This window comes from Salvelinus alpinus, chromosome 4, assembly GCF_045679555.1.
Source record: "Salvelinus alpinus chromosome 4, SLU_Salpinus.1, whole genome shotgun sequence".
In the NCBI taxonomy this organism is placed as follows: domain Eukaryota; kingdom Metazoa; phylum Chordata; class Actinopteri; order Salmoniformes; family Salmonidae; genus Salvelinus; species Salvelinus alpinus.
Window position 1 is genome coordinate 33049199 of NC_092089.1, and position 16394 is coordinate 33065592.

A 16394-nucleotide genomic window follows, 5' to 3' on the forward strand; every position below is an offset into this window, starting at 1 on the left:
TGTGTGTGTGTGTGTATGTGTGTGTGTGTGTGTGTGTGTGTGTGTGTGTGTGTGTGTGTGTGTGTGTGTGTGTGTGTGTGTGTGTGTGTGTGTGTGTGTGTGTGTGTGTGTGTGTGTGTGTGTGTGTGTGTGTGTGTGTGTGTGTGTGTGTGTGTATGTGTGTGTATGTGTGTGTGTGTGTATGTGTATGTGTATGTATGTGTATGTGTGTGCATGCGTGTGTGTATGTGCGTGTGTGTGTGCGTGCGTGCACCTTTATGTGTGTATATGTGTGTATGTGTGCATGCGCAGGTCTTTGTCTGTGTGGTGTGTACATGTGTGTGTGACTTAGTGTATGTCTGTACACTCATTACACCTTTGTGCATTCTGTCTCCATCTCTTGGAGAGGCCTCTGCATACATTTCATCTGAAAAGCACTGGAAAGCTCCTGTTCTATTTTAAAGAAGAGCGATGATGGGTGATGTGCAGTGATTGATGTGTATGAGTGGTTATTCATGATGGCTCTGTCTGTGTGTCAAAGCAGGGGAGGAAACTGCTCTATCTAGCTCCACAGATTAGAGCTGCAGCGTATGTAACAGATGGTCTTTACTGAGATGAAATGTGCTGTGTTTGTGTGTGTGGGGAGGGGGAGGGGGGGTAGATTGTGTCACTGGCCTACGGATTCTGTTGATGTGCTGAATGATTGACAGGGCTCTTTCTCTATGCTGTATTAAGCTGATAGCACAGAACTCCATCTAAAAACGACATAAAACCAGTTGGTTATGCCAAGAACTGATGGTGGTGGGAGGTTGTGATTTAATTGAAATTAAATGAAAGTCTGACTGTCTGACAGACTGTCTCTATGTATGTGACCATGTGTTTAGTGTCTGTGGGATCTGGTGTCTGTTTTTATCTTGCTTGGCTGTGTGTGTTGTGAGTCAGTGTGCAAGTGTGCAAGTGTGAATACATGTTTTTTGTTCTGCGTGCACCAATGAGTATATCTATGTCTGTATGTAAGGTTGTTGAGAGAGTTGTGGTTGTTGAATCTTGTGTTGTGTTTGTCCAGTGTATTCCCTGTCCAGAGGCTACTCTACACTGCTTAGGGTTGAATAACTGACGCTTTATGTCTCCGTGTGTGTTAGTGTGTGTGTGTCATGGCTCACTATGGTGGCTGAAAGGTGTTGGTGTGTACACTCCTATAGCCAGGTAGGAGCCAAAGATCACAACACACCTAAGAGATTGACAAGGTGCCGATTGATGCGTATTAAACATGAAGAAAAGAGATAAATCTCTCTTATACTCCTTTTTTTGTAGCGTACACCTCGTTGGCAACATGTTCGTCCTTTGAAGAAGAACATCTAATAACTGGGTTATTACTAAGGTATCCTGTCTGTGTTTTTCCATCTATCACTGTCCTCTGAGTTTAGCTGTTCAACAGGTCTCCGCGGGTGTTCTCTGAGTTAGGGAAGACTGCTTTCAGTTACTATGCCTCTCCGTCCTGGGATGACCTACAGTTCATTCTAAAACGGCATTATCTGGTCCCAGAAGGGGAATTTAGGTCTCATGATAAAAAATGTGACCAATGAAAAGTGCCCTAGTTTTGATTGATTGTATGTATTTGTTTCTACTGTCCTTTTGAATGGAACGTAACTTATTTGAAATGTTGTAACTCATTTTGTGGTGATCATTCTTAAATGTGTTGCTCACGTTGTTTGAACTGTGGTTCTCAGGGCACCATTGGAAATGCGATCCTGGTCTTAATGGGTTTCCGCTGGTTAAATGAAGGTTAATAAATCAAATAAGGGTGTTGGGTTCAACACTAACTGGGATGCACCAACAGGAGACAGACCTGATCACCTCAGGCACTAGAAGACATGCCTGAATGGACTGACAGTGATGACCAATTTGTTTATTTTCTAAAATATCCCCTCTTCTGTTTTGGTAGGCTGTAACTTGCTAAACTTTTACGGTAGTGGGCTAAATCAGGGTCACACAGAGTTTTTCTTGGTAGTCTTAACAAATCTACTTTGAAACAAAAAGTTTACACCTCACACACATGGTTATGGGCTTAAAACAAAGAAGACACCTGTGCCATGTCAGATATATATAGAGAGAGTTGAAATGTATTCAATTTTGAGTTTGCATCCCAATATTACACTTTATATACATCACAGTAAACTGGACAAAACCGTTTGACATAGAAACACTGGGTTTTCAGCAGTTTTTTTTATAATGTAGATTCATTATGAAATTATGAAAAATATTAACAACATTCCACCCATGAGGCCACTAGAGTGCGATTTGGTCATTTGACTGCAGGAAAGGGCTATAACATTATTGGCACTGATAACGATGACCGGTATCTATAGGATATGATTCATATTTTCAGTTCAGCCTGACTTTGAAAATAGCAGACTTTAGTGTTACATGCCTAACAGCAGACTAGGCCTAATATCCATTTGTTTCTTGTTTATAACAGGCTATCAGGCTAAGATGGGCCTCTCATCTAGCTGTGTGGGATAGAGATAATAATTCTGTCAGTCTCACCAGAACCTGCACTTTTTGAATGTTGATCTCGCCATCATGGTTCTCTTTTATAAATCGTTCATTGAGAGCATTCTGTCCTACTGCTTGACCTGCTGGTTTGGGAATATCAAAGGTGCACAGAAAAATAGGTTGTACAAAATAGTCAGGACTTGTGGAAAAATCATGGGGCAGCAACAGCAAACTGTCATCTCTCTACCTGGGCAGAGCCCTCCGGTACGCAAATAAAATAGAGGTTGACTCATCCCACCCAGTCCACCCCTTCCCTCTGGCCACAGGTACAGACTACATTTTTACATTTTAGTAATTTAGCAGACACTATTATCCAGAGCAAGTAGGGTTACGTGCCTTGCTCAAGGGCACATCAGCAGATGTTTGTTTTTTTATTCACCTAGTCGGCTCAGGGATTTGAACCAGCAACATTTTGGTTATTGGCCCAAAACATTTTTTTTTTAAATAAATTAAATATGGCCAAGTACTCTTTTATTCCGAATGCAATTCTGCAATTTAACAAAATGTTGGTCTAATTACACTTAGCACTTGCGCTATGACTATGAAATTAATTTACCCTGCATACTGTCTTGGAAATATCCTTTGCTATTTGTGGTTGTTTTTTCATTGACATTTTTTATATGTGATAAGTTCTATGACTGCTGGAAAATGAATTGCCTCTCTGAGGACATTCAAGTGTTCTGAATCCGAATCTGAGGTCATTTGGCCCAGTGCTGGTAACAGGTTCTGGCATTAATTGAGCAGATAATTGGCCTTATCTCTGGTGTGATAAGCTGTTCTTTCAGGGCATAAGAAATAAAATAAAATGTGTTAAAACGGAGCGCGAGTCTCTCAGCGGGAGTCTTGGGACCGTGGAACCGCTTTAAAAGAGCAGCTCTCCCACTAAAAGCTTGCTATGTCCTTGAGGCCTGGCCGCCTGCATGCGTGCGCATATGGTGATTGAAATGGCTTCGTGTGAGGCGAGAGGAGGACCCTACAATGACACAACAACACTACGACCCCTAGGTGAGCCAGGGCTTTGTTTTTGTTGAGACATTTTTTTGGGGGGGGGCTTACATTGTATATTTTTCTCACATTTATTCTCAGGCTTATTTCCCCTGTCTCCCCTTGCGTGATGTGAGGATTATCTCCGTGGTCGTGTCTGGTTTATCCATGGCTGAGTCATGCGTCACTTCTGTGATTCAAGAGCCATGAACCCCGAGGCGACAGAGACCAAAGACCACTCACTGTCTGGCACAGAAGAGTTAACTTATCTGTCGAGGAGAACAACATTTTTTAAACTGAATAATAATAATAATTTGGGGTTGCTTATATTTGTCCTGTTACACACATGTGTGTAATGGAAATGTGTTTCTTCATATCCCAACTCCCCCTGAGACACCCGCAGGGAGTGTAGTCACGGCCAGGGTCACCATATCCAACTCCCCCTGAGACACCCGCAGGGAGTGGGGTCACGGCCAGGGTCACCATATCCAACTCCCCCTGAGACACCCGTGGGGAGTGGGGTCACAGCCAGGGTCACCATTGAATAGCGCCCCTGGAGCAATTAGGGTTAAATGCCTTGCTCAAGACCACAGCCAGACCTTCTTTTTTCAACTTGTCGGCTCCGGTATTCAAAGCAGCAACCTTTCGGTTACCGGCCCAACGCTCAACCTCGAGGCTACCTGCCGCCCAAATTAGGCCTCTACCAAGATAGCCTCATAATGAACCAAACACGATTGTGGCAGAAAGGGGAGAGAAAGGGTGAGAGAGGGAGAGTAACAGTTTGTTAATGGAATGGTTAGGCCTAGGCCTGCTTTTTGAGTAAGAGGAAGAACAAATGGTGAATGAAGTTAGCCCTGAAATCAAGCTAGCTGGATAACGTGCCAAATAGCCCAATAATATTAGTCTGAAACTGGAAAGAGAGACAGGGCCACAGAACGGCAAAATAACAGTTCATTCATTACTGAGTGGTTTAGGGATAGGACTACTGCTACATTTCTGCCAAAAAGGAAAACATGGTTAATGGAGTTGCCCAATAGTGTGCCAAATGAGAGGTAGCTTTTAGAGCATCATGGGAAGGTAATGCACAAAATGTCAGAGAAGAGATATAGAGAGGCAGTAAAAAAAGACAGGGTATTAGCAGGGGGAAATAACTTGCTCATATCTTCACCAAAATGCAACTGTCTTTCTTCCTGTATCTTGCTGGTGCCTGTTCAGTGACTTACTTCTTGCTTCATTGCTAGGTTAAGCTATGCAGACTGTAACAAGGCGTGGGGTGTGATGGGTTAACCGCTGCTCCCTCCATCAGCACTTGTCCTCTTTGTAACCAACAGTGAAGTTTTGATAACTCCCTTTGACGTGCGTGAGCTTATTTCTGGAATTGTGTTAATCCCCCCTTTTCCTCATTCCTCCTCTCCCTCCCTCCCTCCATCCTTCCCGCCACTCTTTCCCTGTGTCTCTCTCTCTCTGTGGTTGTATGTAATGATGGAGGGTAGTAGAATCTGTCCTTGACTGACTGTCTGTGGATGGATGCAGCGTCTGGAGCGTATTAAGAGATAGGGTGGAGATGGATGGATGAATGGAGTGTTTCTGTGTTTGTCTATAAGTGTGTATGTTGGAGTGTCTGTGCCACAATGTTTGTGTGCCTTACCTTCAGTGTGTGTGTGTTTTGTAGGTGTGTTTGGGCCCATCACAGAGAGGTGCTAAACCATGTTTGTGTGCCTCACCTTCAGTGTGTGTGACTGTGTGTGTTTTGTAGGTGTGTTTGGGCCCATCGCAGAGAGGTGCTAAAGCATGACACACACACCTTTGTTCTCCATCAATATTAACAGGGAAGAGGTTGGTAGAGTGCTAACTGACTCTACTGCCTGGAAAGTGTCAAGGCAGCCTACGTCTCCTTTTAGATATGACTAATATGTACAGTACTAGACACTACTCACAGTGGGTGGCAGTGTCTGCATTAACAACTGTAGCTACATAGAAAGGAAGGGGGATGGAGGGATGGAAAAAGAGAGAGAGAGCAGGCAAGGCCACTCAACTAAAGTGAACACACCAGTGACAGTGGGACAGAAACTAATGCGAGTCACCTTTACACTCCAGCAGAGAGTGGAGTGCATATTAACACCACAAGAGAGAGAGAAAGGAAGAGAGAGATGTAAGGATTAGAGAAGGGGAGAACAACACTTTAGTTCTCTCTCTCTACCTGTGTCTGTCTTTCCCAAAGACAGGAGATAAACACATACTGTACTGTGTCTGTCTGTCTTCCCCAAAGACAGGAGATAAACACATACTGTACTGTGTCTGTCTGTCTTCCCCAAAGACAGGAGATAAACACATACTGTACTGTGTATGTCTGTCTTCCCCAAAGACAGGAGATAAACACATACTGTACTGTGTCTGTCTGTCTTCCCCAAAGACAGGAGATAAACACATACTGTACTGTGTCTGTCTGTCTTCCCCAAAAACAGGAGATAAACACATACTGTATTGTGTCTGTCTGTCTTTCCCAAAGACAGGAGATAAACACATACTGTACTGTGTCTGTCTGTCTTCCCCAAAGACAGGAGATAAACACATACTGTACTGTGTCTGTCTGTCTTCCCCAAAGACAGGAGATAAACACATACTGTACTGTGTCTGTCTTCCCCAAAGACAGGAGATAAACACATACTGTACTGTGTCTGTCTGTCTTCCCCAAAGACAGGAGATAAACACATACTGTACTGTGTCTGTCTTCCCCAAAGACAGGAGATAAACACATACTGTACTGTGTCTGTCTTCCCCAAAGACAGGAGATAAACACATACTGTACTGTGTCTGTCTGTCTTTCCCAAAGACAGGAGATAAACATACTGTACTGTGTCTGTCTGTCTTCCCCAAAGACAGGAGATAAACATACTGTACTGTGTCTGTCTGTCTTCCCCAAAGACAGGAGATAAACACATACTGTACTGTGTCTGTCTTCCCCAAAGACAGGAGATAAACACATACTGTATTGTGTCTGTCTGTCTTTCCCAAAGACAGGAGATAAACACATACTGTACTGTGTCTGTCTGTCTTCCCCAAAGACAGGAGATAAACACATACTGTACTGTGTCTGTCTGTCTTCCCCAAAGACAGGAGATAAACACATACTGTACTGTGTCTGTCTTCCCCAAAGACAGGAGATAAACACATACTGTACTGTGTCTGTCTTCCCCAAAGACAGGAGATAAACACATACTGTACTGTGTCTGTCTGTCTTTCCCAAAGACAGGAGATAAACATACTGTACTGTGTCTGTCTGTCTTCCCCAAAGACAGGAGATAAACACATACTGTACTGTGTCTGTCTGTCTTTCCCAAAGACAGGAGATAAACATACTGTACTGTGTCTGTCTGTCTTCCCCAAAGACAGGAGATAAACACATACTGTACTGTGTCTGTCTGTCTTCCCCAAAGACAGGAGATAAACACATACTGTACTGTGTCTGTCTTCCCCAAAGACAGGAGATAAACACATACTGTACTGTGTCTGTCTTCCCCAAAGACAGGAGATAAACACATACTGTACTGTGTCTGTCTGTCTTCCCCAAAGACAGGAGATAAACACATACTGTACTGTGTCTGTCTGTCTTCCCCAAAGACAGGAGATAAACACATACTGTACTGTGTCTGTCTTCCCCAAAAACAGGAGATAAACACATACTGTACTGTGTCTGTCTGTCTTCCCCAAAGACAGGAGATAAACACATACTGTACTGTGTCTGTCTTCCCCAAAGACAGGAGATAAACACATACTGTACCGTGTCTGTCTTCCCCAAAGACAGGAGATAAACACATACTGTACTGTGTCTGTCTGTCTTCCCCAAAGACAGGAGATAAACACAAACTGTACTGTGTCTGTCTGTCTTCCCCAAAGACAGGAGATAAACACATACTGTACTGTGTCTGTCTGTCTTCCCCAAAAACAGGAGATAAACACAAACTGTACTGTGTCTGTCTGTCTTCCCCAAAAACAGGAGATAAACACATACTGTACCGTGTCTGTCTTCCCCAAAGACAGGAGATAAACACATACTGTACTGTGTCTGTCTGTCTTCCCCAAAGACAGGAGATAAACACAAACTGTACTGTGTCTGTCTGTCTTCCCCAAAGACAGGAGATAAACACATACTGTACTGTGTCTGTCTGTCTTCCCCAAAGACAGGAGATAAACACATACTGTACTGTGTCTGTCTGTCTTCCCCAAAGACAGGAGATAAACACATACTGTACTGTGTCTGTCTGTCTTCCCCAAAGACAGGATATAAACACATACTGTACTGTGTCTGTCTGTCTTCCCCAAAGACAGGAGATAAACACATACTGTACTGTGTCTGTCTTCCCCAAAGACAGGAGATAAACACATACTGTACTGTGTCTGTCTGTCTTCCCCAAAGACAGGAGATAAACACAAACTGTACTGTGTTTGTCTTCCCCAAAGACAGGAGATAAACACATACTGTACTGTGTATGTCTGTCTTCCCCAAAGACAGGAGATAAACACATACTGTACTGTGTCTGTCTGTCTTCCCCAAAGACAGGAGATAAACACATACTGTACTGTGTCTGTCTGTCTTCCCCAAAGACAGGAGATAAACACATACTGTACTGTGTCTGTCTGTCTTCCCCAAAAACAGGAGATAAACACATACTGTACTGTGTCTGTCTCTGTCTTTCTTTCATTCTGTCTCCTGTGTCCCTTCGCCTCTCGTTTTCTCCCTCTCTCTCTGTCCCTCTTCTGTCCGTCCACCAGCCTTCCTTTTTTCCATTCTCTCTCTCTGCGGTGTCACAGCCCTTACCAAACAAACAGTGGCTCTGGCATCAATAATGAAACAGCATGTATCTCCTTATTTGAGGTACGGAGAAGCCTGCCCACTGTCACTTTACAGATGAATAATAGACTCACGTAGAGGAGGAGAGGATGAGATGGACACGGGGACAGATGGAAGGAAAGGGGGAGAAAAGACAGAGGTATAAAGGAGAGAGAATAATGAAAGTGGGATAGATAGATCCACTGGTACACAGAGCGAGAGAGCGAGTGAAAGAGTGACCAGACAGACCACTGCATTAACACACCACTCAGGCCCAGATTGCAGACTCAGCAGATTTCTCATCTGTCAGGGACGAACTTTGAGTGTCTTCCCTCTAGAATGGGGACTGGAGGAAGCAGTAATAGTGTAAAGGAAGCCTACTGCTGTTCACAGTGCAGTTGTGGGTGTTTGTTGGTGGCCTGACTTTTGAAAGTCAGATACTGTGGAGAACTAGAGTGACAGTAAATGTTAGAATTATCTATTTGTTCAATCTATGGTTTAGGGGTAATGTTAACGTTAACGTTAAAGATGAGGGTTTGTGGTTGAAATCCCATTTGTGATTTTAATTATTTTTTATTTAACCTTTATTTAACTAGGCAAGTCAGTTAAGAACACATGCTTATTTACAATGATATTCAATGATATAGGAACAGTGGGTTAACTGCCTTGTTCAGGGGCAGAACGATTTTTACCTTGTCAGCTCGGGGATTCAATCTAGCAACCTTTCGGTTATTGGCCCAACACTCTAACCACTAGGCTACCTGCTGTAACGAAGTAGTCGTATACTTTCCCGTCTAGCAGGGCCAGATTGTGACTACAGACACATATCACCTCAACCACCGACACTGTCAGGGAAAGACAGCAGGCTGATCATGCAAGACAAGCCAGAGGGCTCAGTCACCACACAGCAGATAAGGATATTACATCCATAAGATGATTCATTCATTAGTGTGTGTTATTGACACTGAGCTCAGCGCTACTCTGTAAAGACAATTATCCCCTGGGGTTGTGTGATATTGAAAAACAAAGGCAATTGAAAGGAGAGTAGTCAATATTTCAGTGGCAAACCTTTTATTGTCACGCAACACGCTAGAATAGTTGAATTCTGGCACTAGTTCCAATATAATTTCCAAGAAACACATATTCCATTGTAAATATAATGCCAATTTGAATGCCAACTGTCATAGAGCGGTTGGTTTTCATCATGGAGGATAGTTTGCAGAGCTGACAGAAACAGAATTGACATCAATTCTCCGAAAAGAACATTTCCGTGCTCTTAGCTGAAGTGAGGCTTAGTCCCGTAGAGAAGAGATGTAAGATATGGACAGTCAGATTCCCGGCTCTTCACGTCTCTGACAAGAAGCTAAATAGTAGAGACATCAATATTACATTTCTATGATTTATACATGAATCTGGCCCAAAGTAGAGGGTTAATTAAATGTGAAATGAGACATCCGTTAGTGTTGTGTTCTACCAGGATAAAAAAAGTTTCCATATTCCTAAGGAGGCCATAATATGTGTGTGTGTGTGTGTGTGTGTGTGTGTGTGTGTGTGTGTGTGTGTGTGTGTGTGTGTGTGTGTGTGTGTGTGTGTGTGTGTGTGTGTGTGTGTGTGTGTGTGTGTGTGTGTGTGTGTGTGTGTGTGTGTGTGTGCGTATGTGCTCATGCATGCTTGTAGATTCTTCTTGTGCTTGCATGTACAGTACCAGTCAAAGGTTTGGACACACCTACTCATTCAAGGGTTTGTCTTAATTTTTTACTATTTTCTACATTGTAGAATAATAGTGAAGACATCAAAACTATGAAATAACACATTGGGAATCATGTAGTAAACACAAAAGTGTTAAACAAGTCCAAATATAGTTTATATTTGAGATTCTTCAAAGTAGCCACCCTTTGCCTTGATGACAGCTGTGTACACTCTTGCATTCTCTCAACCAGCTTCATGAGGTAGTCACCTGGAATGCATTTCAATTAACAGGTGTGCCTTGTTAATTTGCTGCTAGGTGACCTAAACTGGGACATGCTTAACACCCCGGACATCCTACAATCTAAGCTTGATGCCCTCAATCTCACACAAAGTATCAATGAACCCACCAGGTACAACCCCAAATGCGTAAACACGGGCACCCTCATAGATATCATCCTAACCAACTTGTCCTCCAAATACACCTCTGCTGCCTTCAACCAAGATATCAGCGATCACTTTCTCATCCATAATGGGTCTGCAGTCAAACGACCACCCCTCATCGCTGTCAAATGCTCTCTAAAAGACTTCAGCGAGCAGGCCTTTCTAATCGACCTGGCCCAGGTATCCTGGAAGGATATTGACCTCATCCTGTCAGTCTCCGTATTCTTTAAAAGTGCCTTCCTCACCATCTTAAATAAGCATGCCCAATTTAAAAAAAAATGGAACCAGGAACAGATATAGCCCTTGGTTCACTCCAGACCTGACTGCCCTTGACCAGCACAAAAACATCCTGTGGCGTACTGCATTAGCATCGAATAGCCCTCGTGATATGTAACTTTTCAGGGAAGTTAGGAACCAATATACACAGGCAGTTAGGTAAGCTAAGGCTAGCTTTTTCAAGCAGAAATTTGCATCCTGTAGCACAAACTCAAAAAAAAAAAAAAAAAAAAAAAAAAAAAACACAAACTCTGGGACACTGTAAAGTCCATGGAGAATAAGAGCACCTCCTCCCAGCTGTCCACTGCACTGAGACTAGGAAACACTGTCACCACCGATAAATCCATGATAATTGAGACGTTCAATAAACATTTTTCTCCAGCTGGCCGTGCTTTCCACCTGGCTACCCCTACCCCGGTCAACAGCCCTGCACTCCCCACAGCAACTCGCCCAAGCCTCCCCCATTTCTCCTTCACCCAAATCCAGATAGCTGATGTTCTGAAAGAGCTGCAAAATCTGGACCCCTACAAATCAGCCGGGCTAGACAATCTGGACCCTCACTTTCTAAAATGATCTGCCGAAATTGTTGCAATCCTATTACTGTTCAACCTCTCTTTCGTATCATCTGAGATCCCCAAAGATTGGAAAGCTGCCGTGGTCATCCCCCTCTTCAAATGGGGAGACACTCTAGACCCAAACTGCTACAGACCTAAATCTACCCTGCCATTCTAAGGTCTTCGAAAGCCAAGTTAACAAACAGATCACCAACCATTTTGAATCCCACCGTACCTTCTCCGCTATGCAATCTGGTTTCAGAGCTGGTCATGGGTTCACCTCAGCCACGCTCAAGGTCCTAAACGATATCATAACCGCCATCGATAAGAGACAATACTGTGCAGCCGTTTTCATCGACCTGGCCAAGGCTTTAGACTCTGTCAATCACCACATTCTTATCGGCAGACTCAACAGCCTTGGTTTCTCAAATGACTACCTCGCATGGTTCACCAACTACTTCTCTGATAGAGTTCAGTGTGTCAAATCGGAGGGTCTGTTGTCCGGACCTCTGGCAGTCTCTATGGGGGTGCCACAGGGTTCAATTCTCGGGCCGACTCTCTTCTCTGTATACATCAATGATGTCACTCTTGCTGCTGGTGATTCTCTGATCTACCTCTACGCAGACGACACCATTCTGTATACTTCTGGCCCTTCATTGGACACTGTGTTAACTAACCTCCAGACGAGCTTCAATGCCATACAACTCTCCTTCCGTGGCCTCCAACTGCTCTTAATTGCAAGTAAAACTAAATGCATGCTCGTCAACCGATCGCTGCCCGCACCTGCCCGCCCGTCCAGCATCACTACTCTGGACGGTTCTGACTTAGAATATGTGGACAACTACAAATACCTAGTTGTCTGGCTAGACTGTAAACTCTCCTTCCAGACTCACATTAAGGATCTCCAATCCAAAATGAAATCTAGAATCGGCTTCCTATTCCGCAACAAATCCTCCTTCACTCATGCTGCCAAACATATCCTCGTAAAACTGACTATCCTACCGATCCTCGACTTTGGCGATGTCATCTATAAAATAGCCTCCAACACTCTACTCAACAAATTGGATGCAGTCTATCACAGTGCCATCCGTTGTGTCATTAAAGCCCAATGTACTACCCACCACTGCGACCTGTATGCTCTCGTTGGCTTGCCTTCGCTTCATACTCGTCGCCAAACCCACTGGCTCCAGGTCAAGTCCTTGCTAGGTCAAGACATCTACAAGTCCTTGCTAGGTAAAGCTCCGCCTTATCTCAGCTTACTGGTCACCATAGCAGCACCCACCCGTAGCACGCGCTCCAGCAGGTATATCTCTCTGGTCACCCCCAAAGCCAATTGCTCCTTTGACCGCCTTTCCTCCCAGTTCTCTGCTGCCAATGACTGGAGCGAACTGCAAAAATCACTGAAGCTGGAGACTCATATCTCCCTCACTAACATTAAGCACCAGCTGTCAGAGCAGCTCACAGATCACTGCACCTGTACATAGCCCATCTGTATATATCCCATGCAACTACCTCATCCTCATACTGTATTTATTTATTTATCTTGTTCCTTTGCACCCCAGTATCTCTACTTGCACATTCATCTTCTGCACATCTATCACTCCAGTGTTTAATTGCTATATTGTAATTACTTCGCCACCATGGCCTGTTTATTGCCCTTACCTCCCTTATCTCACCTCATTTGCACTCACTGTATATGGATTTTTTCCCTACTGTATTATTGACTGTGTTTGTTTATTCCATGTGTAACTCTGTGTTGTCGTATGTGTCAAACTGCTTTGCTTTATCTTGGCCAGGTCCCAGTTGTAAATGAGAACTTGTTCCCAACTAGCCTACCTGGTTAAATAAAGGTTAAATAAATACAAAATTCATTAAAAATTGTGGAATTTCATTCCTTCTTAATGCGTTTGAGCCAATCAGTTGTGTTGTGACAAAGAGACAGAGACAGAGCGACAGAGAGACAGAGACAGAGAGAGACAGAGCGACAGAGACAGAGACAGAGAGAGACAGAGAGAGAGAGAGAGAGACAGAGAGAGGGAGAGAGAGAGAGAGAGACAGAGAGAGGGAGAGAGAGGGAGAGAGAGAGAGAGAGAGGGAGAGAGAGAGAGAGAGAGAGAGGGAGAGAGAGAGAGAGAGAGAGAGAGAGAGAGAGAGAGAGAGAGAGAGAGAGAGAGAGAGAGAGAGAGAGAGAGAGAGAGAGAGAGAGAGAGAGAGAGAGAGAGAGAGAGAGAGACAGAGCGAGGGAGGTGGGGGGTCGATGGAGTGTATTTGATGCTGGCTAAGAATTATATCAGTTTCTTGTGTTTTAAGGTCGAGCACTGATCGACAAAGAGAGAGGGAGAGGGGAGAGAGAGAAGGAGAGAGAGAGTTAAAAGCATCTCCTTAGCGTGGGTCACTGTGTTATCTGTCTAGCCAAACCACCTTTTCAGATCACATTCCATCTCCCTGATCATCATTGAGGTGACAGTCGCTCCCACTTTATCTCTATCTCTATTTCTGTTGGAGAAAAAGACAGAATGATCTTCCCTTCTCATGCAGAAAACTCTGTAACATTAATTAGAAATGATAATACATTCAAATGTTATGGCTGAAATGCAGAAATGATTCATTTGTAAACAGAGGATGGTTTCTGTATCTGTGTGATGTAGCCTTCAGCGCTCTGCCTCTGTCTGTGTCGGTCTCTCTCATCTCTCTCTGTTTTCTCTCAATTTTCAATTCAATTCAATTCAATTCGCTTTATTGGCATGACGTAAAAATGTACATATTGCCAAAGCTTATTTTGAATATTTACAATATTTTAAAAAATATTTTAAAAAATGAGAATCAAAATTGTCAACGGGACAACAGTAACAACAATAACCAAGGGTCAAAATAACCATACATTCAACAATAACAATAAACATACAGTAGAGTACATGTGCAGGTTGATTGGTCTGTCAGACACTGTCCCTCAACTTATGGCAGGCAGCAATGTAGTGCGCTGCCAACCCACAGCTCTCTGCGTCCTCCCCCAAAAGGACGGGTAGCCTCTTCTCATCAGAGAGGTCTTTGAAACCTTGAATAAGGGTTTCAAATTTGGGAAAATGACACTCTCTAATTGTTTTATATTTTTGACATTTTGTCAGGAAATGCCGCTCCGTCTCAGGTTCTGCTGTTGTGCAGTGGTTGCACAGCCTTTCCTCTACAGGGAGCCAGGTTTTCCTGTGTCTACCCTTCTCAATGGCAAGGCTGTGCTCACTGAGCCTGTACTTTGTCAAGGTTTTTCTAAGGTTTTGATCAGTAACCATGGTCAAATATTTAGCCACGGTGTACTGTCGATTTAGGGCCAGATAGCACTGCATTTTGCTTTGTGTTTGTGCTTGTGTTTCCCAAAAAGCAATATAGTTTTGTTTTGACTGTGTTGTAATTTGGTTTATCCTGATTGACTGGATGTTCTGGTCCTGAGGCTTCAGTGTGTTAGTAGAACAGGTTAGTGAACTCAGCCCCAGGACCAGCTGGATGAGGGGACTCTTTTCTTTGCTCAGCTCTTGGCATTGCAGGGCTTGGTAGTGATATGAGAGGGGGTCACTGTATTTTAGATGTTTCCAAAACTTAATTGCTCTTTTTTGAGTTTTTATTATTAGTGCATATTGACCTAATTCTGCCCTGCATGCATTGTTTGTAGTTTTCCTCTGGACATGTAGGAGAATCTTACAGAACTCTGCATGCAGGGTTTCAATGGGGTGTTTGCCCCATTTGATGAAATCTTGTTTTGCAAGTGGACCCCACACCTCGCTGGCATAAAGTGCAATTGGTTCAATGACATGTTCAATTAGTTTTAGCCAAATTTTAATAGGTATTTCAATTTGAATTTGCTTTTAATGACGTAGAATGCCCTGCGTGCTTTCTCTCTCAGTTCATTCACTGCCTCATTAAGGTGTCCGGTTGAGCTTATTTTTAAACCTAAGTAATTGTAGTGTGTACAGTACTCTATATATTTTGTACCAATTCAGATCTTTGGTCTAATTCCCTGAGATCTGGATCTTCTCTGGAAAATCATTATTTTAGTATTTTTGGGGTTTACTGCCAGGGCCCAGGTCTGGCAGTACTGCTCTAGCAGGTCCAGGGTCTGCTGTAGGCCATGTGCTGTGGGTGACAGCAGGCATAAGTCATCTGCGAACAGTAGGCATTTAACTTCTCAATTGTGGAGACTAACACCAGGGGCTGAGGATTTTTCTAGAGGATTTTTCTCTCTCTATGTCAGTCTCTCTCATCTCTCTCTCTGTCGCTCTCTGTCTCTCTCTGTGTCAGTCTCTCTCATCTCTCTCTCTGTCGCTCTCTGCTTCCCTGGGTCAGTCTCTCTCATCTCTCTCTCTGTCGCTCTCTCTCTCTCCCTCTCTTTCTGTGTGTTCATGTGTGTGTTTGTGTGAGTGGTGTGTATGCACGCATGTGTGTCAGCGCACGCGCTTGTGTGTATGTCTGCATGCTAATTAGGTTAGCTGATCAGTGCAGTGTGTGATGGAGGCAGACAGTGTGTTTGCTCTGTGTTAACCCTGTCTGTGCTGGTGTCAGCATCAATCACGTGTCATGTGTTCCTCCATCATCACTGCATGTGTTCTGAACACCTGTCTGTTTAGTCGTCTGTTCAATCACTCACTCTTCAAGAACTTTACAAGGACTGATTGAAGCAGACTGAGGGTCTCTCTCTCTCGGTCTCTCTCCCTCATGTCAAATAATGACTGTTGGCTTCCCTAATCCTAAAGTAGCTGACACCCAAGGGCTTACAGAATGCTGTTGCAGGCACTCAAAGTTACTGCATGAAACGTGGGAATAATTGGTAGTTAGGCTTCTTCTCCGGATGCTGTTGGTGTTATGTACTAGTGGAGTGGTTCACCAACCATTATGTACTAGTGGAGTGGTTCACCAACCATTATGTACTAGTGGAGTGGTTCACCAACCATTATGTACTAGTGGAGTGGTTCACCAACCATTATGTACTAGTGGAGTGGTTCACCAACCATTATGTACTAGTGGAGTGGTTCACCAACCATTATGTACTAGTGGAGTGGTTCACCAACCATTATGTACTAGTGGAGTGGTTCACC

At 43.7% G+C, this 16394-nt stretch overlaps 1 protein-coding gene across 2 annotated transcripts in view; it reads left to right on the plus strand.

The window, feature by feature from the left end:
• ephb6 (eph receptor B6) overlaps nt 1-16394 on the plus strand; it is a 100939-nt gene that overhangs the window by 1426 nt on the left and 83119 nt on the right. Inside the window, exon 2 of one of the 2 annotated variants that reach the window (XM_071395087.1) lies at nt 1294-1360. The exons of the other annotated variant lie outside the window; for it this stretch is intronic. The gene's annotated coding sequence lies outside the window, so the exon portion shown is untranslated. The remainder of the gene's footprint in view (nt 1-1293; nt 1361-16394) is intronic. 2 annotated transcript variants of the gene reach the window in all.